Source organism: Amblyomma maculatum, chromosome 10 (assembly GCF_055883805.1).
Source record: "Amblyomma maculatum isolate TAMU_Amacu chromosome 10, ASM5588380v1, whole genome shotgun sequence".
Taxonomy (NCBI): Eukaryota; Metazoa; Arthropoda; class Arachnida; order Ixodida; family Ixodidae; genus Amblyomma; species Amblyomma maculatum.
The window spans coordinates 110,049,109-110,076,312 of NC_139353.1; the positions used below are offsets into that span (position 1 = coordinate 110,049,109).

The following is a 27,204-nucleotide window of genomic DNA, read 5'->3' on the forward strand; positions in this document are numbered from 1 at the left end:
CTATCTGGACACTCCCGCAACTGCACTGGAAGAATTTTAATGCGGACCAACGCATATATTACACCATAAAGCCTTTGTAGCGATCTTACCAAGGCAGATACCTTAAGCGGCAGTATCGCTCAAAGCGAAGCCAACAGTTGACAAAACACAGTATGTGCTACGTGGCTTCGATAATCGTGTGTTATAGAGAGTCTAATTTGCATTTATTTTTCGTAAAATTAAGGTTATATTTCTTGCTTTCTAGCAACCTTAATTGAGTGTTTTGTTTTCTTCGCCTTTTTGTTTCATCTAATATAATATCTATTTCATCACAGCACGATTTTACCGGCCTAGAGGCGAACAGTCATCACAAGTGGAAGTAAAAACTAAATAATAATATTAATAATATTAATGTTTCCTTTTCCAACAAAATGATTAAGGGAGCCGTGGGTAAAAGCTTAAAAACAGCTTGACAAGATCCCACGGTCCCCTCTACATGGCGATGCAAAGGCACACCTGAGCACGCAGCAATGTATTATTCATGGCTGGACAAAACAATGAAAACGTCTAAAACTATTACCATTCATAACAAAGTGGCGTAGCTCGCGATAGGTAGTGCGACGTAAATCAATTACATAATAATTTAGCTCATTAAGGAAAGTAGTCAGGGTATGGGACAGGTTCTCAATGCATTAATTGGCACGAGGAGGGTCCACCTTCCAGTATTCAGAGTGACGCATAGTACAAGAAGCCGCTTTTATTTCCAGCTCGGCTAGGTTGTGGGAAAAAAAGCGGTTTTCTTTTAATCCACGATTAAATGGTACACTTAGCCTATAACGATATAATTTCCAGACAGGTATTACGTCTGCTTGAGGAATGAGCCCTTAAACTGAAAATATTGTTCAGGTTCAACATTAAACATGACCATGCCATCTGGGGTAGCGCAGTGGTCACGTCGCTTGACTGCTGTTCCCAAGGACGCGGGATCGCATCCCGAGCTCGGCGACCGCTTTTCGATGGAGGCGAAAAGCAGGGCGCCGGCGTGCTGTGCGATGTAAGTGCACGTTAAAGAACTCCAGGTGGTCGAAATTTCCGAAGTCCTTCCCTACGGCATCTCTCATAGCCTGAGTCGCTTTGAAACGTTAAACCCCACAAACCAACCGTTAAATATAACCATACAGGCCTTAACACTTTTAACTTTTCTTCGAACTCCAGCACCCCCGGCCTCCCCATGACACATGCTCTCTGTAGGCGTGCGTATTCCGCGTTTTGTTTTTTATTAGATGTCACATTTTGGAATCCGCTACATTTAATTACGGTTCAGGTGGCCGCCTTGAAATCAGTTTATTAAATCTTTTTTTCTCTCTCTCTCTTCCATGATACACGCACTCTGTTATTGTCCCCTGAAGACGTGAGTATTCTGTGTTTTGTTTCTTTTTATTAGATATCACATTTTGGAATCCGCTACATTTAATAGCGGTTCAGGTGGCCGCCTTGAAACATGTTTATGCAATCTTTTGTTTTTCATTCTCTGCTATTTCTCTGCCCAACCCCGGTGCCGACCTTAGTACAAAAGGACACACTGGGCGGAAAATTATGTCCGTCACTGTATTATTCTAAGCCATTTTAAAATGAGGTGGTGCTCACCTAGAGGATCGTACAGAGCAGCCAGTAGTGCCTTCTTTTCGCCAGGATATCGTCGCATTCAAGGTATTTGATTTAGCGTGCTAATTTATTGGGCTTCCACAGCATGAATTTAATATACTACTCCCTATAGATGACTGTTTTAGTGTCTACCAATGTCATCGAATTGAGCAAACACTTAGCACAGCACTTCCGTTTATATATTTTTGGTCTTGCGCTATATGTTATTTACAGAAGGGTAGACACTTGTTATTTACGGTGCGAACACGGAGCTAATGACGCCCCGATTGACACGACGAGATCGGCGATTCATTGAAGTTTATGACATGTACACTGGAAGTGCACGCTTCATATCATGGGGGTTTTTGTCTTGCCCTTTTGCAAGGCAGCTACCGATCCTACATTTGTCGGAATCATTTCCTTAATTTTATTTTTTATTTTGCTTTCTTGAGCAATGCATTTTGCATAGCTCAGTGCAACTAAAGATTCATACACGATGCCGCATGTCGGCTTTTATTGCAGCTGAAATGGGTCACGCAGCAGATTCGTAAAATATAGACCGCAGTAAGTAAGCTCTGGTCATACATACACCTCGTCAGTTTCATCCATAAGAGATTAACACGTTTTCTCCCCCTCACTGTTTCAGTCACATAAAAAATAAATGAAAAATGGGACCCACAGTGAGGGTCCTGACGCGCTAATGATCAGGCGCTGGGGAAAACATGAGCCCCGTAGCTATCCCTCTTTGACTAATGGCCAGATAAGAGCTGATATTTCGACACTGCGGTGCTGTTGTCCGACGAGGTGTGCTTCATTATTCACATGGCTCAGGTCATTTGTCACTTAGATCCACGCGGCTTTTTCCTTTCGGGCCAGTGACCTTACAGGGAACTGTAATTGTTCCGTCCGAGTGACCCAGACTGAAATTTACAGGATTTTCGCATGCTCTGCCTACTCAGGTTAAGTCATGCTTACTAGAAAAACTACTTATGTAGCCGCAGAGTAACGTAACCACGACATACACGTGATTGATTGCTGCTAATAAATAAGGTCGGTCCAACATGACTGATTTATGCATGAATATCGCGTGAAATTCCTCGGGCTCGTACAGCGCTTCAGAAGCTGCAGCCTTTAAACTCTGCAATTGTCAACATCTTATCACCACTGGGCAATCGCTACAAGCCGGCGCATTTTGCTCTATTTTACTCGACGTTTCGGCAGGAGCCGTGCCTTTCTTAATACTGAAAGTTCATCGTTGTGTCTGACTTCTCAAACACAACCATGAACATTCAGTTTTGAGAAAGGCAGGGCTCCTGCCGAAATGTAGACTGTGTGTGCGTGTGCGCGTGCGTGTGCGTGTGTGCGTGTGTGCGTGTGTGCGTGTGTGCGTGTGTGCGTGCGTGCGTGCATGCGTGCGCGCGCGCGCGCGCTGCGCAATCGAGTACAAATATGTCTGAAACACGAGAAAGAACGCCAAGGTCCAATAATTTCGTATCGGCCCGGAGATTCAGGCTATTATTTTGGAATTTAAAAATAGAACTGAGTTCGTTCTGTCATATGCGCTGCGGCACTAAGACGACAATTCTTTCACATTGCGCTGCTAGTCCACAACTGATGGATGCACGTTTCAGGTACTTGTATCCCGCTCACTATATCAACGTAAAATCTTTGCACACCTGCGCACAAAATTGAAAACTGCACAAGGAAGGCACTGGGCTTTTCTGAGCATTTCATGAAATTAAGCTTCTGTGCCAAATTGCTTCTGTTGTCATAGGCCTCTATTTATTATATTTAACATGCTGATGAGATGTGGCAGAAGAGACGTATAGCCTGTAGCTCCTGGCCAAGAAGTTAGGTTAATATGTTCCTCTTCTAGAGCAAAGTAAAAAATAGGCCAACCTCCCGTTGCACGGGCACCGAAATCTTGCAGCGACAGGTAGCAGAATTCCGGTGTGTCAAAGCTGTATGCGTATATGAAGTGTCAAAGCATCAAAACACGTGTAGGTTGATTAAACACAAAGCAAAACTATTTTCAATCTAAAACGACCAATAAAGCAAGATACATATACTAAAGTTATGTGAACGTTGATATTTGAGGCTTTAGCACAAGTTTACAACATTGGCGATTTTAAAGAGTCATACAAAGCAGAATAGCAACCACAATATTTTCCCATAGGAAAAACCAAGGCCGCCTTTTTAGGCTATTTGGTTAGAATTTAGTGGCAAATAAAAAAGATTTAAATGGTTAACTGCATATTACACTTTCACATTTCTGAACATAAAGCAGACGCTGACCTACGACGTTTAAATCATTTTTTTTTACTCTCGGAAAGTAAACGTTCTGTGACAAATAAAGACAAAAAGCAAATTTTTAATGTGTAAAGCTTTGAAACAAATAGACAGGCACCCCTATTGGCCCTTTTCGTTTTCAGTTGGCTCTTCTAGACTTTAGGTATTACATGAAAATCATGGGGCATAGATTTTCGTAAACGAAAGCGTACAGCCTATAATCAATATTTTTTGGAACACAATAACGGTATTGAAATGATAGACTGGTGAGAGAGCAATCTCTGTTTTTACGTCCCGGCATTTCCATTGAATATTTACCGCCAATATAGACTTTGATACTGCACTTTTGTGATTAATTGCTTAGTCGAATGCTATAAACAATGAGGCCGAGAAGGCTGTCAGCTACCTATCAAATGCTAACATCTCTTGATGTGCATCAAGAACATTCCCCGTGTCCCCACAGCAAAACACTTGCTTTCACACAGGTGCTTGCTAATATCCGATTATGCGAACGATTTTAGAAAAAAAAAATGGATCCCAGATATCACCTCAAATATGGGGCTGGAATTTGTTCACTGGGTAGGAAATTGTCTATAATTTCTTAGTTTTATTCGCGAGGGAAAAAATATACCTCTTTTCACTACCCTGTCTTTTGCCTGTTTTTTGTTCGTTTGTTTGTTTGTTTTACTTTTACCCTGTAACACCAAGGCCAAGCTCAGAAAGTAGTGTTTAAAATTCTTCCTATTTAGATGGCTGGATTTGTACGGTACACTCTTGAAATGGAGATGCAACTGCTCGTACCCTGCTTAGTATTTTTGAAAGGACGTCGAAGGCTGCGATATTCATCAGCGCTTAAGAGCAAACATTTATTTTATTGCTCCTTCTTGCTAAGTTTTATGGACCTTACTAACATCATCTATTTGCCCAGGTTACGTCGTATTAAATTCTGCACAGGTCAGTTCAATTCACGCCGCTAATACAGAAATAATATTTTGCTTATTTCTATTATAATGAGTTTAGTTTGCTCTGATTGTTTCCAAGGCACAAAACTTTAGGAACACATCCCAATATCCTTCTTGAACTATCTTTGGACTTTAAGAGGACATCTTTAAAGAGTACACTTCAGAACGCTGCAGCTTGACTCTATATATAGATTATCTCTGTCAGTCGACGAACGCACTGCTGCGAGATAAAGAATAGCATTTTGTAAGCTAGAAAAGCCCTAAAAGGCGACATCCCCAAGCAAACTGCGGCATTCTATAGATTCCAGGTATAAAGCGCCATTCAAATCAAAATAATGTAAAGCAGTCCTTTCCGCTATAGACATCCCTTGTTTGAAGCGCGGGAAAGGAAAGCATAGACATACAATACTCTCCGCATTGTATCCGCATTTTTCTGCCGGTGTATCATCAGAATTTCCCAAAAAGAGCCTGTCAGATCAGCTTCAATAATAAAAAGACCTGACGAAGCTTTCCAACGAGGGCATATAAGATGCTTTGTGCACAGCTATCGAGTTTCCTACCAAGTTGCCATCTCTCGTCCCCCTCATGCTTATTTCGATATCGCCTCCTTCAAATGAAGCTGTACTCACCTCCTAAATAAGGCCACTGCCAATTGATCTTTCGCAGTCCTCTCTTTTTTTATATTTTGGTCTTTATCAGCTCTCTATTCACACACTGATAATTTGATTGCTTTTTGTCCCTCACTTGTACACTCTCCTGCCGAAATAGGAATCCCAGGCGACTCCCTTAATAGAAACAAAGGTAAAGCGCGCTGAAATAGAATCTGCTGCCGGGCTTTCGCCAGCTGATATGTCCGCTAGTACTGAGTTATGACTAAGAAAGAAACGCGATCAATATGGCTGAAATGAGAACATAAAGTCGAGTTCATGGTAGCCAGGATAAGCTAAGCATGGAAATTTCGAATGATGGAGCAGGGTAATTTCAGTTTTTAAGTTCGACGGCCGTCCTTTAGAAGAGTTGATGAACCTCGTTTGCATTTTCTCTCTGGTAGTTAAGATATTAATTTTGTCTTGCTGTCGTAATGGTATTCTTCTGGTTTCACTTCTTGAATATACTGTAGCAATGCTTCCAATAAAAAGAGCGTAACCTGCTTCATTCACACATTATGTTTTCTTAAATGTATGCTCTTTTTAGTCTGATATCTACTTTAAATTAAACGCGGAACATTTATATGTATCTCCAGCTTAAACTATTTTGCACATCATTTCTATATTGTGGCTCAGGAGGGTGGAAACGTAAGCCAGTTTGTGATGCATTTGGGAATTAAGACCACAACAGACACAAGACAGAGGGAGGCGACGAGCTGTGCTGTCCCCTCCCTCTGTCCTGTCTCTACTGGGGTTTTAATTTCCAAATTTTATGGCCTCCCTTCAAAACGTAACTATCCAGCAGGTAAAGCTCAATTCCAGCCTTGCCGGGCACTTCGGCGCGAAAGCGGCTAGTGGGGCGATACACCGCTGGCAGCTCACGAACTGGCCAACAGATGGCGCCACAACAGCGTGCCTATTTCAATCTTCCCACGCCACGCGGCGGAGCGCCAATAGCGCGGACGCACGGCATTCATTGAAACGCAGTGTTGTCCCATATGAGGAACGATCCGGCGCATGCGCAAAGGTGCTCCCACTCTTTCTCTGTCCCGGCAGGGGTTGACTCCTCCCAGCCCGTCTAGGAGAGTCTTTCGTCTTGACTCGAGCAACACTCTGTCGGACATCCAGAGGCCGACCGCCGCCTCTTCGATCCGGGGCGGGGAAGCGCGGGCTTTTCGCGCCACGCGGTCTTTTGTGGTGTGTTGAAACCATCCGCCGCAGCAGTCCCCGCTGACAGCCTTTATTTCCGACAGATCGCCGTGACTGTTTTTTGTGCTTCCGCGCGTTTGAAAAGTTGCAACGGCAATGTGACGCGCCGAACGAAAGGAATGCCGGCATATTACGGCGTCTTATCTCTCGATTAACTTCAAGCCGGTCTCTGGGCGTGTGTTAATCCGGCAGTGCCTGCGGCTTTGTGCTTCTTCATAAAGGACATCCGTGACCGTTCCAAAATTGGTCTGAGTATATCGGAAATGCTTCTAGAGAATTTTCAAGTGGCTGCTCTGCACACGACACATACGATCTTCCGGAATCCTGTGACTGGTGTGACATCTCCTGTATCGTGGTGATGCTACGGCCGATTTTCCAATATTTGAGAAAAGTGTGAGACTGTTTACAGTGGATTACTTCTGCTGTGTGCTAACCAAACAACATACATCATGCTTCGTGAATGGTGAGCATGTTTCACTGCTTCTTTCACGTTTCGTTATATCGCTCTATGTATGCGCTTTGAAAGACTGCACTTTTACGCAAACAATTCGTGTTACACCAGCGATATAATATACATCTCAGATGCGCTTGGTACTCTTCCAGTGAAGAAAGTCCCGTAAATTTTCTATGCATATTTAAAAATCATTTTTAAGCTCATTCGAAGCAACCACCTCGAAAAGACTTAAAAGTCCAGCACGCAGCAGATCTTTGTTTGTTTTTGTTTTTTCGATTTGTACCTATATCCAACTGTAAAACACATTTGTGCATAATGATTTACTTTCTTTGTAAATCCAAACTTTATCATCGACGCGAAAAGGGGCTAATGATTTTCTTAGTAAAATATCCCGTGACGCAAAGTAGAATGAAGTAAAAGCCTTACACAGAAATTTATAGTCCCGTTCGTTACTTTTCAAAAGCAACGCTTTTGTCTTGATGCGCAGTTGCCTTGCATTTCTCTTCACTAGGAATTTTAAGTATAGCCGCCATCACTGTCATCAAGAAAATTCGCTTGAAACATCAAAAAGCTGTGACAAATCGTGATAAACAAAAAGACGTGATTAACACGCGGATGCTCTATTCCTTTTGTTGATAATATATGCATTGAAGTTGTTTTCAATCACCTCCTGTTTAGTAGCGTGCGGCTGTCACTGTTGTTATTCGAGCCAAATAATCCGGTGTGCGCATAATAAACCGTCTGTCGAAAAGAGTCATGGCGACGCCCTTTCTACTGGTACATATGCTGGCTGCACGCTTAACACCCACATCCAGCATCTGGCGTCCCATGTGGCTGAAACAGTTTGGGACATTAAACAAAATAAAATAAACTACATACCTCAAAGCTAATTCAGGCTTATCGGCGTGCATTCTCCAATTGATTGGTTTTCAGCGTTTTGGGCTGATTACTATACGCAGGCTCTCGCATGCGGGCAGTCACCGTAAAAGGTTCATTAAAAGAGTTATATTTACTGCGAGATACTTGTGTGCATGCAGAGAAGTTAACTTGAAAGTTGTTTCTTTATCTGAAGACGCCGAAGGCTCCAGCGATGCTACTGCTAACCCTTTCTTTCCGGGGAAGATGCTACCGAAAACAATGAAAACATTGTACATTAACCATGGAAAGCTCATCGTTTCATGTAGCGGTCATGCACACATCAAAAGTTGGTAATAATTACTTGAAAACAAGGTTACACTTCTGTTAAGTCTCATAGTTGTTGCTATGTGCGCACTCAGAGAATATGGTTGAGCAAATCGCTTACGGCTATGTATGAGTGAGGGAGTAGGGTAACGGAAAAGAAATATGTCCTTTTAGAATCAGGTTTGACTTCACCTCCCTGCATCGGGTTTGGTTGGTTACAAAGTCGTAGGATTAATTAATGCTCGACTCTAATGATTTCCATTCGACTATGAGTACAGCGTCTGCAGCAAGAGAGAACAGACCTGAGAGCTATGTTTATACGCTAATGCATAGCAATAATTATTTGACCTTGTTCCAATACTCTACTCCTGGAACAGTGCATTAGGTTTTGGGGCCCTTTCAGGAAGAGAACATCTGCGTAATTCTAATTGATCCAAAATTTTATTTATCAATGAAACACTGCACAGACAAACGGGCACAATAAACATTGACTGCAGTCGTACTTATTTGTTGCTCGTGCATTTTTAAATCGCCTGTGGTTACGTTCACGATGTTATCTTCCACTCTCTTTGAGAATGCATAATTCCATAAGCAGTGGTGTTTGTGAGAGACCGCACCAGTAAAAGACTAATCGACTCAATATATAACGTCAGCTCCAATTAGGCGGTTTTTGGCGTAGATACTGGTTTGAACTCTTCGGCTGCGAGAGGTGGTCGGGTTCGATTCCCGCCACCACAGAAAGGATGACCACGAGCGACCGCAGACCCAGCGGCCATATTACTTACGGGTGCCCTTTTAGAAAAGGTTCCCAAAATCCTTCTGCGGTGTTCCGAGGGCAAACCAAGGTCAGCCCTGCAAGGCGATTCTTGTTACTGCGTTCACCCGGTCGTTCATGCTCGTACACTGAAACCAGAGCGTCTAAACAGACGAGAAGGCTGTCGCTTCTGCAAGTAATATTTACAATGTCGTGGTATGGGATGCTTTTCTATATTTATACGCAGGATACTACTAACCTTCATTGTCCACGCGGTGAAGGCAGAAAAATACAACAATCGCTCCCAACAAGGGCACATAAGTGAAACAAAGAGAGTGAAAAAATTACCGACGATTACGTTACTTCCTAATGCGAAATTTGAGCGCAGCAAATAAGCTGTTTCACCTTTTTGACAGATTGAGGCAAAGAAATCGAGCAACACATGTATGCGCTATCACAGAATTTTTTTTTTTTATTTTTCACATGTATTCCTTTAACAAAGACTCCACTAACAGTTATTGACAGTCATGAAGGAAGCTTTGTGGTCGGAGAAATAGACTGATATATGTTCGACTTGGTACACCAATGCTTGATTCTCAAAGACGAGATCTATTCAAGTGCCTCGCGAGGTTGTCACAGCCGTGGGACGCGTTACGAGCGAGAGGAACGGGATGTTCTCCCGCATAAGTGTGAAGAAATTCCTGTTTGTCTTTATGTCAACATTCGTCTCGCTCATGGCTCAGAAAGAACTGGCAGATAATTTCGCAGTGGCGAACGGTAGCGGCAATTTCGGCTCGGGCGGTGCACATATACGGATCCGCCGCCACCGATCTGGCTCTCTGATTGCCACCGCACAGGGGTTGCATTGGAGGAGGAGCGAAGAAAGGAATTAAGTTCAAGCCGGCGCTTTCACAACCGGAGACTAGCAGGAAGAGGGGGGAGGGGGGCGGCGTGTACACCCAGCGGCAAACGATGGGGGCAGAAGCGCGCGCAGCAAGCGGACAACGCGATAAAGGGAGGAGGGAAGAAATAGCAGCGACTGACTGATGCTGCTGACGCCGATAGTGAGTCAACCCCAGCTGCGGAGTTGGTTTCAAAGACAACGCCGCCGATGCCGACGCAAACAATATGATACCCTCGCTTCCGCAGCGCCAAGAACCAGGTCTAGCCGTGGGAAGGTGGTCACGTATTCGTCGACGTGCCGGGGCCTACGTGAAATAACCGGCGCGTCGGCAACTGAAGAGCACCCTATCCGCCACACAGGAACAGGGGGGGGGGGGTGGAGGGGCGACCCTCCCCTCCTCTTTCTGCATGACGGCGACGGTGTTCTATGCAGTCACGTTATCTTGACTCTCTAGCGGCGTCAGCGGCATCCAGCGGTATCAGTCGGTCGCTGCTAGCGCTGGGGGGATGAAAGGGGCGCGGAGCTGGTTACGAGGCCGACGCCGACGCGAAACCCAGGAACGAACGCCAAAGAGCTGCGCTCTAAAAAAGTGTCGCATATAGTGTATAAGTAACCTTAAATAGAGCATGAAGGCCTTTCCAAAGAAAAAAGCCGATATAACTCGTAAAGGCAGGGCATTCCAATCATCACTCGTTCTCGGAAAAGCCTTAGCATGCACCAAGTTTGGTGGTAAATAGGTGTCATCTTGATGGTGACGAGTTCTACTCGCTTTTGAAAACTTTACATATGCAGTGGGAGAGATGCCTAGTTTACATGAATTAGTAAGGAATGATAGGCGGGTGATACTACATCTATACTCATTTTCATGCATCAGGTGCAACGCAGCGAAAGCTACACAAATAGTCCGCAAGAAAAAAAAATGGACGCATATCACTACGCACTTGTTTTGTGGCCGAGTGGTTCTTGCGGAAACGGGCTTTATTCCGAGCATACATGTTTGCAATAACTTGCTTCACGTGCCCTGAGATCTTCGCAGTGCAGATCTTATGGAAAAAAAATTCGCACCGAAGAACCATTTTCTCAAAAAGAAATGCTCAGCGCGGAGGGCACAGCCAGCGCCATCTAGTTGCACAGCTGGCAAGGTTGCGGGGCAGCGAAAACGCGACCCGAACGAAAACGTCATAAAAACATACAAATTCACCGAATCCAATCCTTCCTCCCTTAAAAAAAGGGGCTCTTTATGAAGTTGATGGCTAATGTAAGATGTATTAAGCTTGCAGACTAAATAACTATTATCTGCTCTCGTCAAGGGCAGGCACTATTTTTCATCGCGGATGCGGAGCACGCAAACAAGAGTTGTAGCTTTGGCAGTGTTGCACTTGATGTATGAAACAGAGTGTAACAGTGAGAGGTTTGATATTTGTTTGTGTCATTAGAAATGTGAGTAAACGGTTTCATTTTACTCTATAAATGTAAAGAGTACTGCCCGCATTTCTATTTGTTTCTGTAGTTTTGTGACGCCATCTTTTGCATGAGGGTTCCAAATGATGGCTGCGTATTCCAGCTTTAATATAGTATAACATTGTACAGTATGCCACGTGGGTTTTAATCTGAATTAAAACTCACATGTGGTCTAATGCGGATTAATTTTCACCACCTGGATATTTTTAATGTGCACTGACAGTGCACAGCACACCTACTTCTTTTGCGTTTCGCCTCCGCCAATTCGCGGCTGCTGCGGTGGGCTTCCAACCTGGGTACTACAGCTGAGTGGCCGAACGCCTATCCTCTGACTAACAGCGGCGGGTGCCAGTTACCTTTCAGAGTATCACTGCGGACCTGGCAAGCCCAGATTTGGCTCCATCTGCCTGATGTTTCGAGAGCGAATGCGAGCATGTCTGCGAATCTTCTTTTCCGTCTCATCGGAAGTAATGATCAAGCACGTGCGCTCTGTATGTATCGCACTGGGAGTTTTTTGCTAGCGCATAATCTGCATTTAACTTCGCTGTTTTGGCAAGACCTTGATCGACTATTTCTGATTATTTGTTTTGCCGTTTAGATGTTATCGTTGTCGGTATAGGGCAGAATAGAAAGAAGTCCATCAACGATTTAGCAGTGAGGGGAAGGGCAGAAGGATTCAGGATCTCGGTACGGAGTAGATATTCTGTTTTAACGGAGGATGAATACCTTAGCCTATAAAAGCAATGAAAATAACTTCAGAGATATCGTTACTGAGTGCGTGGTAGTAGTATACGGTAGCATATTCAGAGGGGATAGCGGTAAACTATCCAAGGCGAAGAAATATCTGGTTAAGAAGCTCCAAAGCTGAAAGATTCCAACCCAACAAACAGGTTAAACTGGCAGACATGTCAAAGCTAATCAAAGCGTAAAGTGGCCGACATAAGGAAGTATAACATGGGGGAAATCGGCCATGCGCTAAACAACGGAGGCAGCCTTAAAGGGGCGAAGAGAAAATTGGACACAGGCAAAAATCCGATGTATGCGCCAAGGGACAAGGCATGCACTGTCAACACGAGTATGGACAAGATAGTCAAAATAACTCGGCAGTTATATACTGAACTATATAGTAGCCGAAGTAGACGGGACCATAATGAGATAGGCAGTAGGGAAAAGCAGTCAGACGTTCCGCCTAAGTATGACTAAGGATGCGGTTAAGAAAGCTTTAGAAACTACGATAAGAGGGAAAGCTGCTGGGAAGGATGAGGTTACTACCAATTTGTTGAAGGACGGGGGGGGGGGGCGATATTGTGCTAGAAAAACTGGCCGCCCTTAATGCTCAATGCCTGGTGTTATCGACGGTACTGGAGTCATGGAATAATGCTAACATTATCCTAATTCATAAAAAAGGAGATTCTATAGACTTGAAAAATTACAGACCAGTCAGCATACTATCTGTTACATATAAGGAGTTTACTAAGGTAGTCGTTAACAGAATCAGGACAATCTTAGACTGCAATCGAGCAAACTATCAAGCAGGTTTTCAGAAAGCGTACTCTAGTATCGGTCATGTTCATACCATAAGCCAGGTCATAAAAAAAAATGCTCAGAATATAACCAGCCATTTTACGTAGCATTCATTGATTACAAAAAAAAATTGCCCACGATTACGTTACTTCCTAATGAGAAATATGAGCGCAGCTCATCAGCTGTTTCACCTGTTCGATAGATTGAGGCAAAGATTTCGAGCAAAGACACGTATGTACAATTACAAGCAACTTTTTTTTATTTGTCACGCTTTTCATCAAGAAACCACTCAACTAACAGTTCTTGGCTGTCATGAAAGAAGCTTTCTGGTCGGAGAAAAGAGAACAATTGAGTTATCGTAAGGTTGCGGGAAGCAGCGCGTGGACCCATAGGTCGTTGCGCGACGAACAGATAGCAGCGACTGCTGCCGCTGACGCAGCTAGCGAGTGAAGCGAGTGAGAACGGGATGCACGCACCGTGATCCGCTAACAGCGAGCCGGCGTTTCGGCAACCGGAGAGCACCCTCGCCGCCACGCAGGAAGAGGGGGGACCCCCTCCTCCTCTTTCTGCAAGGCGGCGACGGTGTTCTACGCAGTCACGTTGTCATGACTCGCTAGCGGCGGCACTGGTATCAGTTAGTCGCTGCTAGCGCTGCCTCCGGCGACCCCCCCCCCTTTTTTTTCCTTGAGTTCTCCGGTTGCTGAGCGCGCTCCTGACCCCATCGTTCGCCGCTGAGTGTACCCCCCTCCCTTCTTCCTGCGAGGCTCCGGTTTCCGAAGCGCCGGCTCGAACTGGGGGATGAAAGGGGGTTATCTCATTATTGTTCTGACTACTTCAGCTACTATATAAGTCCGTATAGAAATCGTCGTTACTTTTATTAGCCTGTCCATATTCTTGTTGACAATGCCCGCCTTCGCCCTTAGCGCATACATCTGATTTTTTCTTGTGCCCAATTTTCTCTCCACCGCTTTAAGACACCCCCCGTTATTTAGAGCATGTTCAAATCCCCCATGTTATACTTCTTTATGTCGTCAAGACAGGTGTTAGGCAAGGAGACACAATCTTCCCAGTACTGTTCACAGCTTGCTTAGAGGAAGTATTCAGAGACTTAGAGAGAGGAGCAGTTAGGGGTAAGTATAGATGAAGAATATCTCCGTAATATGCTATTCGCTGATGGTATTGCCTTGCTAACTAATTCAGGCGATGATCTGCAAAGATTGATTGATGACCTATACAGGAAAAGTAGAAAACTAGGCTTGAAAATCATATGAAGAAGACGAAGGTAATGTTCAGCAGCCTTGGGAAGGAACAGCAGTTCACAATAGAAAGCGAAGTACTGAAAGCGGTAGGTGAATAAGTTTGCTTAGGAAGGTAGTAACTACAGACCAAGACCATGAAAGGGAAATAACTAGGAGAAAAATATTGGGATATAGAGCGTATTTTGCAAGTATTCGCAGATTATGACTAGCAGCTTGCCTGCTTCGCCCAAGAGGAAAGTGTATAACAACTGCATCTTACTTGTACTCGCCTAAGGCGCTGAAATATGGAGGCTAACAAAAAGGTGTCTACTAAAATTAAGGACAGCGCAGAGAGCTATAGAATGAAAATTGGTGGGCGTAACATTAAGAGATAGGAAGCTCGCAGAGTGGGTCAAAGAAGTAACTCGAGTTAATTATTATGAACAACCAAGTAGCCCCCTTTAAAGTATTATTCGAGTTAATGGCATTCTAGTGGAAATCAAGGCGAAGAAATTGGCATGGTTAGGGCATGTAGTGCGCGGAGAGGACAGCGTATAGTAGCGTAGAGTAACAAACTGGATTCCAAGGAAGGTAAGCGTAGCAGGGGCCGGCCAAAAGATAGGCGGGCGAATGAGGCTAAGACGTTCTCAGGGGTCAAGTGGATGCAGCTAGCACAGGACCGGGTTATGTGGAGGAGTATGAAAGAGGTTTTCGCCCTGCAGTGGGTGTAGCCTGGCAAATGAGGATGATGATGATAGGGTGACCTACCTGAACATTGTTGCTCGTAGCAAATTTGAGGCTCCTTTTGCTTGTATGTTTGTGTGTTTTATTGCTCTGGAAAACCTTGAATTTAGCGAAGCTTTAACAAGCCTAGGAAGTGTTCAAATATTTGGCCCGTCATATTTATTCTCCTAAAGGAGATCTCAATAATATTTCCGAAAACATTCAAGTACGTTGATTTTAAAAGGACGCTTTTAAACCTTTCCTTTCCTCAGATATCTTGAACGTTTCTCATAAGAAGCTCTCGTTCTCGACAGTTCTTCAGTTTTCGTGCCGATAAAGTGCTCCTTAATCAAAGTGGTCCTTAGTTCCTAAACCAAAGCATAAACAAAATTAAATTAGGTTTGCCAGAACAGATAGATTCAAATACATGAAAAGTTTCTAGGTGCCGCCATGCCACATAATTACACCAGCAAACATCACACTGGAAATCGAAAGTGGACTGAATGTTAAACAGGAAAAAGATGAAAGAAATACAACCAACGATTTCAGAAAAGTTGGAAAAAGAACAGCAACGACTGGCATTTAGATGATTTGTAGAGGATATGGCTACCGATACGAAAATTTAAAAAATCGGCTACTTAGAGCCTGAAACTTCTGGTTTATTGTGAAATAATCTGTATTGTTCCTATATCCCGATTTCTGAACTAGTGAAGTACTGTCTCTGTGTGTTCAATTTTATGGAGAAATTCAGCCACTTTTCATATGCACCATTTAATCCCTTCTTTCGGCGCCGTGTGAACTTCTGATATCACAAGGACTTCATCCTTGTGATATCGTTGGCCACTACGAGGGTCAGACGAAAGTTAGGAGAAGTGAAAATAACTGACTGGAATGCGTTTAGCAAACATTGCGACAAGGAACCAATTCAAGCTATTGAGGCGTGTAGTAAGGGACTCCGCAAGGTTTACGAAAGAGCCACAAAGACTGTGAAAAGGACGAACGCAGTTCCTAAAATTGATAACCCTCTACTGCGGTTATGGGAAGGTCGTAGGAGTAGACTAAGAGGTGAAGGAGACAGAAGGGTGACAGGAAGCTCCAACTGAAGTTTGCCGAGGTCACCGCTGAGGCAGAGCAGTATGCGCAAGAGCTCTCTAGACAAAACTGGGGACAGTTGTGCGACTCACTGAAAGGAACACTAGGGACGGCCAAGACTTGGGCGTTGCTGAGGAATGTCATCGACCCGGCCAAGTCAAAGGCCGAAATCAGCAAGACGCTTCACCGAATCGCCCAGAAGTACCTGGGAGACGCTGAGGAGTTGCTACACAAGATATGAAAACGGTACATGGGGGTGGTGGACATGCCCGGCTGCACAGAAGTGTATCGAAGAATTGAAAATGAGAAACTCGACCGTCCAATCAAGAAGGACGAGGTGTACGCGGCGGCCAGAATGGCTCTCAAGAACACGGTGGCGGAAGCAGACAAGATCGGGAACGCCATTACAAGAAATGTAGGGGCGGAACAGATTGCGAGCATCACCAAAGTTTTGAATGACCACTGGGAGGCGGAGACTGTGCCCAAGGAGTGGCGGCACGCAGAAATCATCACCATCCCCAAGCAAGGCAAGAAGCCATGTTTGGAGAATCTGCGGCCTATTTCACTGACCTCATGCCTAGGGAAATGTATGAAAGGATCGTTATGATCAGACTTCGGAACTATTTGGAAGATGAAGATCTCATACCACAAACAATGTTTGGTTTCCGGCCTAAGCTATCAACGCAAGGCGTCCTTCTTTTCTTCAAAGAAGAGGTTCTTACCAACGTGCCAAATTATGGAGAGCATGAGATCATGGCTCTCGACCTCAAGGGGGCGTTCAACAATGTTAGTCATAAAGCCATACTATCGAGTCCGAGCAATCTACATTACGAGCGAAATATTCATGGTTACGTCAAGGCCTTCCTTGCGGATAGGACCGCGACTATAGGCATCAGTGACTTGCTATCGGACAAGATCAGGATGCCTAACAAGGGCACGCCTCAAGGATTTGTAATTTCGCCCCTTCTCTTCAAAATCGCTATGGTTGGTTTGGCGTAGAAGTTGAACGCCATAGACGGCATTCGGCACGCAATGTACGCCGATGATATAACGATTTGGACAACGGAGGGCTCGCTAGGTCTCAATGAGGAGAGTCTAAAACCAGCCGCGGACTGTGTCGACAGCTACGCAAGGGCTAGGGGACTTTCGTGTTCGATCCAAAAATCTGAAATTCTCAGAATATATAGGCTCTGATACGAAAGTGAAGTTGACCTCACCGTTATGCTAGCTGGGGCTCACATACCAGAAGTGCACGTGCTAAGAGTGTTGGGAATGTGGATTCAGTCCTATCAGAGGTTGGGCCACACGATCAGATTGCTATCTGGATCTTCGGCCCAGATAACGAGAATGGTTAGGCGAGTGACCTATAGAAGAAAGGGGATGAAGGAGGAAGACACCCTGAAGTGAGTGCGGGCGCTTGTGGTAAGCAGAACCACGTACAGTCTTCCCTATCAACACCTGAGCCGAACGGAGAAAGTGCAAGTGGGATCGTTCCCCAGGAAGGCTTACAACACAGCGCTGGGGCTGCCAATAAGAACGGGAAGCGCGAATGTAATGGCCCTTGGCTTAGCAAACACATACGAAGAGCCCCGGAAAGCGCAGCTTGTCTCTCAGAAGATGAGGCTATAACGCACTACGGCGGGACGAGCTCTCCTCTGAAGACTAGGCTATCATGACCACATGCTGGAGATTGATCGGACGATAGACATACCGGACGCGATCAGGTCTACGTTTGAAGTAGCACCACTTCACAAGAACATGCACCCTGTCGTTCATCAGGGTAGGCGCAGGGCCAGGGCGGAAGCCTCAGCCAAAACCTATTAGAACAAGAACACCGTCTATGTAGATGCGGCGATGTATTCAAACGAAAGAGATGCGGTGGTACGCTGGTAAATTTCCAGCTTAAGGAGAAAATGAGCACCTCGCTACGGAACTGCACCGTGTCTGACGTCGAGGAGGCCGCTATTGCTCTAGCGGTCGCTGAGGGCAATAAGTCCGAGAGTTCGCCGGTAGTAATGACCGATTTGCAAGCCGCTTGCCGAGGATTCAGCAACGGCAGGATTTGCAAAAACGCTGTCGCCATCTTGAAGACCGGCGGGATAAGCGACACAAAACAACTCGTACTTTCGGCTCCGGTGCACGGCGACATTGCCGGAAACATCCAGTTCTATCTCATAGCTCGAGGTTATTCAAACCGAGGGAGGTCGGAGGCCAAAGAGGCAGAGGCAGTGACTCGTACCTACGCAGACATTTTCGTGCACAACCGGGGGATCAGAACACGAAGTCCTCCTCTCCACAAGCTGTTAAACCGGGAGCTGTAAGAGTCCTGGAGGCAGCTGCAAACAAATTTTTATCCATGCCTGTCTATACAGCAATATGCATCCGACCGTATACAGGGACACATGTCCCTGGTGTGGGCAGAAACCGACAATTTATCATATCACATGGGCCTGCCAGAAAATATATGCAGTGCCGATAATTCACAAAGCCACGCCGGAGCAGTGTGAGGCTGCGCTGTCCAGTTCGGAGTTGAAAGACCAGCTTTGGCTGATTGAACAGGCCAGCAGGGCAGCAAAGGCCGCGAGAGTCCTGGACTGAAGACCCAACCACGGAAGCTCTAGATTATTATTTTTTTCTTTTTTGCATTATATAAAGTTTTTTTCTCTCTCTCTCTTCCGATTGAAGTTCTCTTTCGATCATAGATTGCAAGTTCGAGCGAACTTCGTACTAGCCTGAGGACACAGTATGGGACCCTGTATACCAGTCTCACAAAAAAAAAAAAAAATTAAGGAAGACTTCATTTTTACCCGCATCTCTCATTTTTTGGGCGTGTTACCGTACAGTCAGTATGGTAGTATATGTCATGCGAAGATTAGTTGACATGCGGAAAATAAGTTTGCATGAGCCAGTCCAATATGATTATGATTAACTTTAAATAATATCTTGCGTGGTATGATAAAACACATATCTTCTTTCACGCCCTTAGTATTTGTACTTCGTCACACAAGCATCTTTCCATTTCTCTTCGCCGTCTGCCTCTTGCGCACTTTCTGGAGATTCTGATGTCGGGTTTGCCGCGTTCGAGGCACGTTTTTGACGTTTTGTACGCCGCTTGTTCTGCTCCCATGGTACTAACTCACAGGCATTGCATGACGCCGTATTGAACAGTTTATAGAGATGCTTGCACATAACTACTTCAGCGAAAGAGTGGCATAATGCGCGCATGCACAGCTCTGATAACTCAGCTCGTCTTCTCCGCTCATATTCTTCCTCGCCTCAAACGATAGCAAGCTGTCGGTTTGTTGTTTTCCCAGCTAGCCTTGATGTCTTGTTCCCTCGTCAATCGTCCGTGGGTGGTGCTGCGTTTCAATTATTCTTTACCAACTATTCTAATTAGCCGTTCTAGCCACCCTAAGGCATCGCATTCTTCTGCGTGCGTGAGAACCTCCTCCGGGCACGAGCTAGCCACGGAAAGCACTCGTCCACCCATCATCATCACCAGCCGAACTACACGCACTTCAGGAAGAAGTCCTCTCCCATGTTCCTCCAATTACACCGGTCCTGTGTTAGCTGCATCCACTTGAATCCTGCGAGCTTCTTAACTTCATCCGTCCACTTGACTTTCAGCCACCCCACGCTTTCTTTCCCTTGGTATTCAATTTGTTACACTTTTCTGCCGTCGATTATTCTCTCTTCGGCAGTACATGCCCTGTTGAGGTCCATTTCGTTTTTTTTTCTACTATAATGTCAGTAAATCGAGTTATTTTTTGACCCGATCCTCCAATTCTTCTCCTCAAGCTTATGTTCACTGTATTCGGCCCTGTGTTTCCTCTCTTGGTGCCACAGCAAACAACAGACGAGCCCCAGTTCCTTGCTATGACGCAGTTACTTGAAGAGGACAAGAAGGGGGAAGCCGTGCGCTTCGTCGCCCGCGGCCAGCAATGAGGACGGATCGCATTTAGGGGTCATCTTCTTCAGTCGCCGAACGAAATTCTTGACATGTGGTGATAACATCGCGACAAACACCGGTGCCAGCGTTTGGCAGTCAACTGAAAAATGTGACATGGCACGGAGTTTGGTAAGCGCGCTCTCCGCCAAAACATCAGAACAGGTCGGAGACAGGCTGGTGGCTCAGCGGAAGCAAGACAAAGCTATAAGGAGGAGGCAGGCGGCTGATGGCTAGACTATACGTGCGTCGGCGGACGTACGGGGCGCAGAGTAAGTCGACGCTGCGGCGGCCCTTTGTCCTGGCTAGTTCTGTTACAGTGTGTTTTGAGCGGGATTCCGGAAGTACTCGTTCAGTTTTGTGTAACGTGTACGATAGAAGACAGTTGTGTGTGAAAAAAATTGCGACTGTAACAACTGCTGTGCACCTAGCGTTAGACGCGGCCTTCTCCTAGAGGAGACTAGTCATGGCAATCACAAGATGTGTAACACTCGCCACATCATTTTGAGAGGAGATACCAACTGTACCGCGCTATCTACGGTTGCAAGTGCGCCTAAAGGTACCGCGATGAGCCTAGCTTTCAAACCCTAAATCCGGGTAGCCGAAACTAAGCCATGCGCAACGTTTCTTCCTTTAGCAGCTACCCATGAGCAACCCTATTCTCCCCTACAAGTAGAAGGGAGGATTTTCTTTTATTCATTATGTAACCTGACACCCATGCTAGGTGTCGGGTCTTTCTCTGGAGCTTCAAAGAAGATGACAAGTCGGGGAGTGTTTCGACGCAGAAGGCTTCTGATCCCAAGGATAAAGAAAAGCTTACTACATTGTTATAGTGATCGCTTTGTTTACAGAATAGGAAAGAAATACATGTAAGCAAGAAACGGTCCATGTCAGGCTAGTAACTGCGCCGCTCCTCTCGCTGCCTCATGCGCAACTCCGTGCGGCGCAGTGTAATTCGCGTATCAGTATCATCGGGGGCTGTAAGCTAAACATCAAGAAGTGGCCGTCTTGTCTCCCACTGTAAAATATTCGTAATCATCAAACTACTGAGAACAGGGACATTTCACTTGAACCCTTCCTTAGCACATCTGGAACCAGACTGAACGCGTTCAAAGATTCTCGCCGTACTCACGCTCAGTGTTAGCTGCAGAATTTGTTTCTTTCCTGCTGCAGCGCAGGTTATTCAGACTGCTGATTATATGCAATCAACTGCTGATTCAAAAATTTCGTGGATAAACGATTGTCATACTTTATGTCTGGCTGCACCCTGCAATTGTATTCATTCTCAGGACATTGGTCTGGCGTTGTTAATAATAATGAAATATCATGCGAAAATCGCTTTCCTGAGTGCATGCAACTGTAATGTTTTCTTACATTGTGGTGAGTACACCAGAAGCCTTCTAATCATCGTTCTGAGTGGTTTGCTTTGCTCCACACTGCACTGAACTTTATTAAATTTGATGTTTCTTCTCCCAGTAGCTTCAGGTGGTTAATTTCGGTTCCGCAGAAAGTTAAAAGAGTCGCCCAGTAGACTACACAAATGCTTATTTTTTTGTTCATTGTTCTTACGCACTAATTTTCAGAACCATGCTTATAAATATGACGTATTCCTAATTGCTCAATAAGAAAGGTTATTGAAAGAGCGAGTCGTTAAACCTGAAACACAGCTGGACGTCTAAGGAGAGGGACACTGTGGAGTAAATAGATCAAGTACAGAACATTATATGTCTGAAAAACGCTGATATCATACCGTAGCAGTACTAACCAAACACTAAATGCAGCACTGTTTTTACACCTATAAAGTGTTTATCGCTATTAAAGAATTGGCCACTTAACCATGAAAATATATAAATGATTCCTGCGCGCTTAAATTGATTTCAGTGCTCCAAATCATGCTTTTAGTTTTCTTATTTATCGTCAAAAATGCAGTTCCTTGTGACTCCTGCTTATATAATGTTCTACTTCGTCCATTAAAACTTATGTCTACGAATAAATCTTTTATACAAGAAACACACCATGCCCGCTCAAATTCTAAGCATATAAGCAACCAATAATGCGTTTAATTCAAAATATCTGGTGTTGATTTGTCTAGCCACACAGGTATGCTAAAGCATCTTCATGCGCCTGCAGACTGCCTATGTAGGAGCAAGAAATGAAATCTGTGAGGAAAAACCACAGAGACTGGCAGCAAAGATGCTCTCCAAGTTTCGGGAATCTCTGCCGAGACACTGAAGCCTTTTTTAAAGCAAGGTTATATTTTCATTCCGCATGAGAGAGGAATGGCAGTCATGTTTCAGTTATGAAATAATTTAGAGCCGAGTACTTAATCAGATGGTCACCTGAGTAAATGACATCGGAAGAGCTAGATTACTTAAGTCTCTTCTTCCCATTGATTGCACCTATGGCGTGAGCATACCGAAGAATGTCAGCATTCACGTTTCCCTGTTCTCATCTGCATCGTTAACCTTCCTATCTCCTTTCTTGTAACGTCCTGTTCACTCGACCCTGCCTGATTTTTGTTTTATCCTGGTGGTTAAGGTTAACTAACTTTGTGCGGAGCAGGCACCGTGTGAGATTGATCTCAGTTGGTCATATCATTGTTCGACTGCAATATATTTTGCGGTTGATTGCGAAATAACGGAACAACCAACTAGAGAAATATCTCCGTTGATTGATCGCCTTGAAGATTCGCTACGAGTGACAAGCTGCAAAATTGCTATCTACTCAATACGCATACAGATCAATCGCAACACGCAAATATCCCAAACATTATATCATTTAAAGACGTCTCTCCCTTTTCAACCGAGCGCGTCATTTCTGAATTCGTTGTTACGCTCGTCAACTCGACGTGCCACACCGCCGGCTTCTGGACTGGCGCCTGTTCGAGAGCGCAGCGGCGGTGTTGTGTTCACTTGAGAACCGGCGCGCGGTACTTGTCTCTTCGTTCGCTTCCCATGGCCGTGGACCGCGGAATGCCTGGCTGGCGCGGATTTAAAGTCGCCGACGCACCGCCGCCTGTACCGGATGTCCGCGCGTCGGCAAAACGAGCAGCAATATTCCCGACCGCAGGTTCGAAGATCATCCGTGGTGTGTGTGTGTGTGTGTGTTTGTGTGTGTGTGTGTGTGTGTGCGTGTGTGTGTGTGTGTGTGTGTGTGTGCGTGCGTGCGTGTGTGTGTGTGTGTGTGTGTGTGTGTGTGTGTGTGTGTGTGTGTGTGTGTGTGTGTGTGTGTGTGTGTGTGTGTGTGTGTGTGTGTGTGTGTGTGTGTGTGTGTGTGTGTGTGTGTGTGTGTGTGTGTGTGTGTGTGTGTGTGTGTGTGTGTGTGTGTGTGTGTGTGTGTGTGTGTGCGTGCGTGCTCTTGTGTAAAGGAGCAGCGGATGCCACGAGGCTCATTTCCGCGAGACGCCGGCTGTCTGGCACTGGCGCACGTGACGACGGCTGCGGATTCGAACTCCATGGAATGTGCACGAATGATGATGAGCGTACAGCAACACGGGTGTGAGGAGGAACCATGCTGGAGCCTGCAAGCCCCGCCTAGGAAGTTTACTTTGCTCCTATTGGCTGAGCGTAGTGATCTTAGTTTGACGAAGCTATTTAGTGAGGTGCCAGGGCTGATTTCGGGGAGAAGAGACGAGTTGCAATTAACAATCTGTGACCTGGTTCGACTGCGAGTAGCTCTTAAAGGTGCCCAGCAGGTACGCCTCAACGGACCGTCTGTCAGCGCATCCGAGCACGGCGGGTGAGAGGTGAACCCTCCCGAAGGCCAAGAGACCGTCGCCTCTTTGGACGAGCACGACGGGTAACAGCTTGGACAGCGGCTTCGAAACATAACTTTCGTCATTTCTGAAGACGCAATGTTTGAAAATGCTTCCCGTAATCGCAGAGATATAGGGTCATTTTCAGAGGAATGTCGTGAGAGTTCACCAAAACAATTTTAAAAGGTAAGAAGGAGATGACAAACGTGAAAACCGAGCATCTACAATCCAAAATCCGTACAATCTGACCATTAGGCAATCCATGCCCACCCCTACCGTCATCACGTTCGTAGCTGTTTCGACCGCTATAGATGATTAACAATGGCTCGGAGATGTGCTGAGGCAAAAAATATTTTCAAAGTGCGCCTGAAAAGGACACCTTTATTAAATGTGCAGGAGAGCCACCGCATCGCGCAAGCATGTGAAAACGAACGCACATCGTAGCCCCGGTCTTCGGCATTGTTGTAGATTTGTTTGTGATACCTTCAAAGTACATAGTACAATTCAGAGCGTAAAGGCTGGTCAAACTCTTAAGAAAGAAAACGACAATGTACTGTTAACAGAAAAATATCAAAAATTTACTTGAACGAACAAGACAGCATCGTTTTTAAACTCAGAGTACATGAAAACTAGTATAGGCTGGAAACCAGCACAGCACAATAAATGAGATTTGCAAGGGAAATGTGCGACAAAAACTTAAGAAATTTTATCGCATTAATCAGTGTGAGCATATAGAAAGCCCCACGTACTGATCTCCGTCAATAGCAACGATGAAGCAAGGAATCGATGTTGACACTCGCCGGGTATAAGCACCGAGCTTTGGCGCGTTTTTGCGACTGCCCTTCTGGCAACACTGCGAGGTACCGTCATTTGAACTAGATGGTGATGCTGCTCGCCTTTTTTCCTGTTTCGGCAACACTGTAACTGCGACTTGTCTGCTCTGATCGTATTACACTGCGAACTGCCAAGTGGCGTGATACTAAATTAGCAGTTGGCTTTGCCTCAACTAAGCCACGCGTTCTTGCACCAATTTAAAAAGATCCCCTCTCCCGTTTGCAACTGCAGGTTCCGAAGCGACACTCTCGTCGAGTGGGAGAGGGCGCGGCCTTTACGTGGCTATACTTCTGTCCAGTGTCATGGGGGCGACTCGCGAAGGAGGGAGGGGGGGGGGGGGGGAAGGGGAGTTCGCGTAGTGTGAATACCTTCGGGGGCTCACTCCAGCGAAGCAGAAAAAAAAAAAGAAATGATGCCCCTACCGCAGTGTCGGTGAGATAAGAGTTGTTTTTTTTTTTTATTCTTCCAGGCGCTTACATCGAATATGTGTAACATATAACTTGCATGCTGTAATGCTACCATGCACACTCAACAGTTGTTTCATGGCTTCACGGCTTCAGTCTTTCCTCAGCTGGTTGATCCCAGGAGGCCCCCACAAACATGAACGATGCAGGTCATTCTGCAAAAAAAAATATTTTTCTAACATTTAATTATTGTGCAGCCGATATATTCTTCTTGATAAAGAATATCTATTTGCGTTTCGTCTCTGGCCCCAACCAAAGCCGCGTCCTTGCTCGCAGCTGCTGCCTGATAACAAATGATCCTGCTGCGGCAACGCCACGCGCGAAGGTTCGCCTCCATCTCTTCCCTAGGAGCTTGAGAATATGTTTTCGCAACTCTGCACCACAGGCCTTGGGTTAGGAAAGAATGTTTCTCACCGTGCGAGGCGTACCTGGTCCGTGGTGCCGGTTTTGCATAAACTACGGCGTCTGGTCCTCACCTTCGAAGCGCAAGTTTCCGGGAAGGTCACCACCTTCCACCGGAAGTCGAAATAAAACCCGGGAAATTTCCTGAAAATCCACGACAGGATCTTGCGATATATATGACGAAAGTGCTCGAGTAGGCAGATTCTAACTTTCGATGCATAACACTGGTTGATTCCAATCGAAGTGGACTCAAGCTGCATATGCTTCAAAAACTACTTTTGTCGACTAGCTACAACTAGCGTTGAGTGGGGACGTCTTTCCAGACTTGAGTGTGATCAGTAGCGTATTGAAGCTCGAGCACCTGATGTTCTTGAATGCTTGCCCGAGAGGAGAATTATACAATTCGGCCCTTCTGTGTATCACTCCCATGACAAGGACGCAGTGGAATATTCATCAGGGGGCTCAAGCACCGGCTGCAGATGGCCAAGTGGTGAAAATGTAGTTTGCACTCTTAGTCATTTAACTCACCACAAGCTTCCGCCGCATGTGACGACTTTTGTGTGACGAGAATTGATCCTGGACAGTCGTACACCAAGAACAGGAATCAGCTGGAATGCCTTGGAGGTGTAATACACTCCACGCTGTACTGAAAGTACTTGAGAGTGCCTCGAAGCCATCCAGTCGTGAGAAAATGTAGTGCGCGAATAGGAGGCATGGTAAAAGGTATCCATCTTTAAGATGTGTCCTCGTTGGGATCGCTCCCGCAATTATAGTAAATACATCGATCTCATACATGGTCAGTTCAGTATTTCAGAAAACAAATCAAACTGCCTATCTGCGAAGTGACAGCCGCTAATGGAATGTGTCCAAGTTAGTTCGCGTACCTGAAAGAAGGACTACACTGCCAGAAAACTGTAAACAATAATTCAACTGCTTCTGGAAAACGCTAGGAACTAGCAGCAGTTCGCACACAATGACGTCCAACCTTCATTCTCCAGCGCAAAAAACTAAAACGGCACAACAGATCATTACACAGACTCAGAAGCAGCATTGTTTGGAGTGCAAAAACAAATATCGCTCACCCGAGCGAATCCAATGCGGGCTAAGCCGTGTCATAATTAGGGGAAGTGTGATGAACCACTTAGTATGGCGGCATGTTAATGGCAAAACAGTGCTCTTGTAGGAAGACATGGCAAGAGGGGACTTGAGACAGTGCTTCCGGTACTTCACTTTGTCTTTGTACACGTGCGCTAATTTACGCCTACTAACACTGCGCCCGGTGTTCTGTATACAGTCATTTTATCTTTTTATTTAATCCTGAAGGCTATGTTTTATCCCGCCAAAGGGATCAATATATTTTTCCTTACTCTCTGTACTCTCTTCATCAGTCCTTATCTGATTTCAAATCCTCATCCGCTTTGTCTTCCTGAAAACAATTTACCCTGTGCTGCCATCGACGAATATTTGTCTCATATTTCACGATACGACGAAGGTAGAACGTCAGCAAGAAGATGGTTTACACGGTATGAAGGAGCACTGAACAAGGGTAGAGGGGGTCACTCATTATTGCTTAGCAACTACAATGGCGTGACTGCTCTTGTTGCCATTGTAGTCGGCGTAGTAAAGCCCTACACTGCTTAGAAAGCATTTATTCGAAGAAACATGTTGACTATAATATATATAGTGCCTATGGGATGTTATAGCGAATAGTATTAGTGGCCTCAAACTACAGCTATCTGGCG

General features: G+C 45.3%; 1 protein-coding gene across 2 annotated transcripts in view; it reads left to right on the top strand.

The window, feature by feature from the left end:
- Positions 1-6,589: 6,589 nt before the first annotated feature.
- LOC146177226 (uncharacterized) overlaps positions 6,590-27,204 on the top strand; it is a 113,893-nt gene continuing 93,278 nt past the window's right edge. For both annotated transcript variants that reach the window (XM_084580403.1, XM_084580401.1), the window contains exon 1: positions 6,590-7,193. The gene's annotated coding sequence lies outside the window, so the exon portion shown is untranslated. The remainder of the gene's footprint in view (positions 7,194-27,204) is intronic.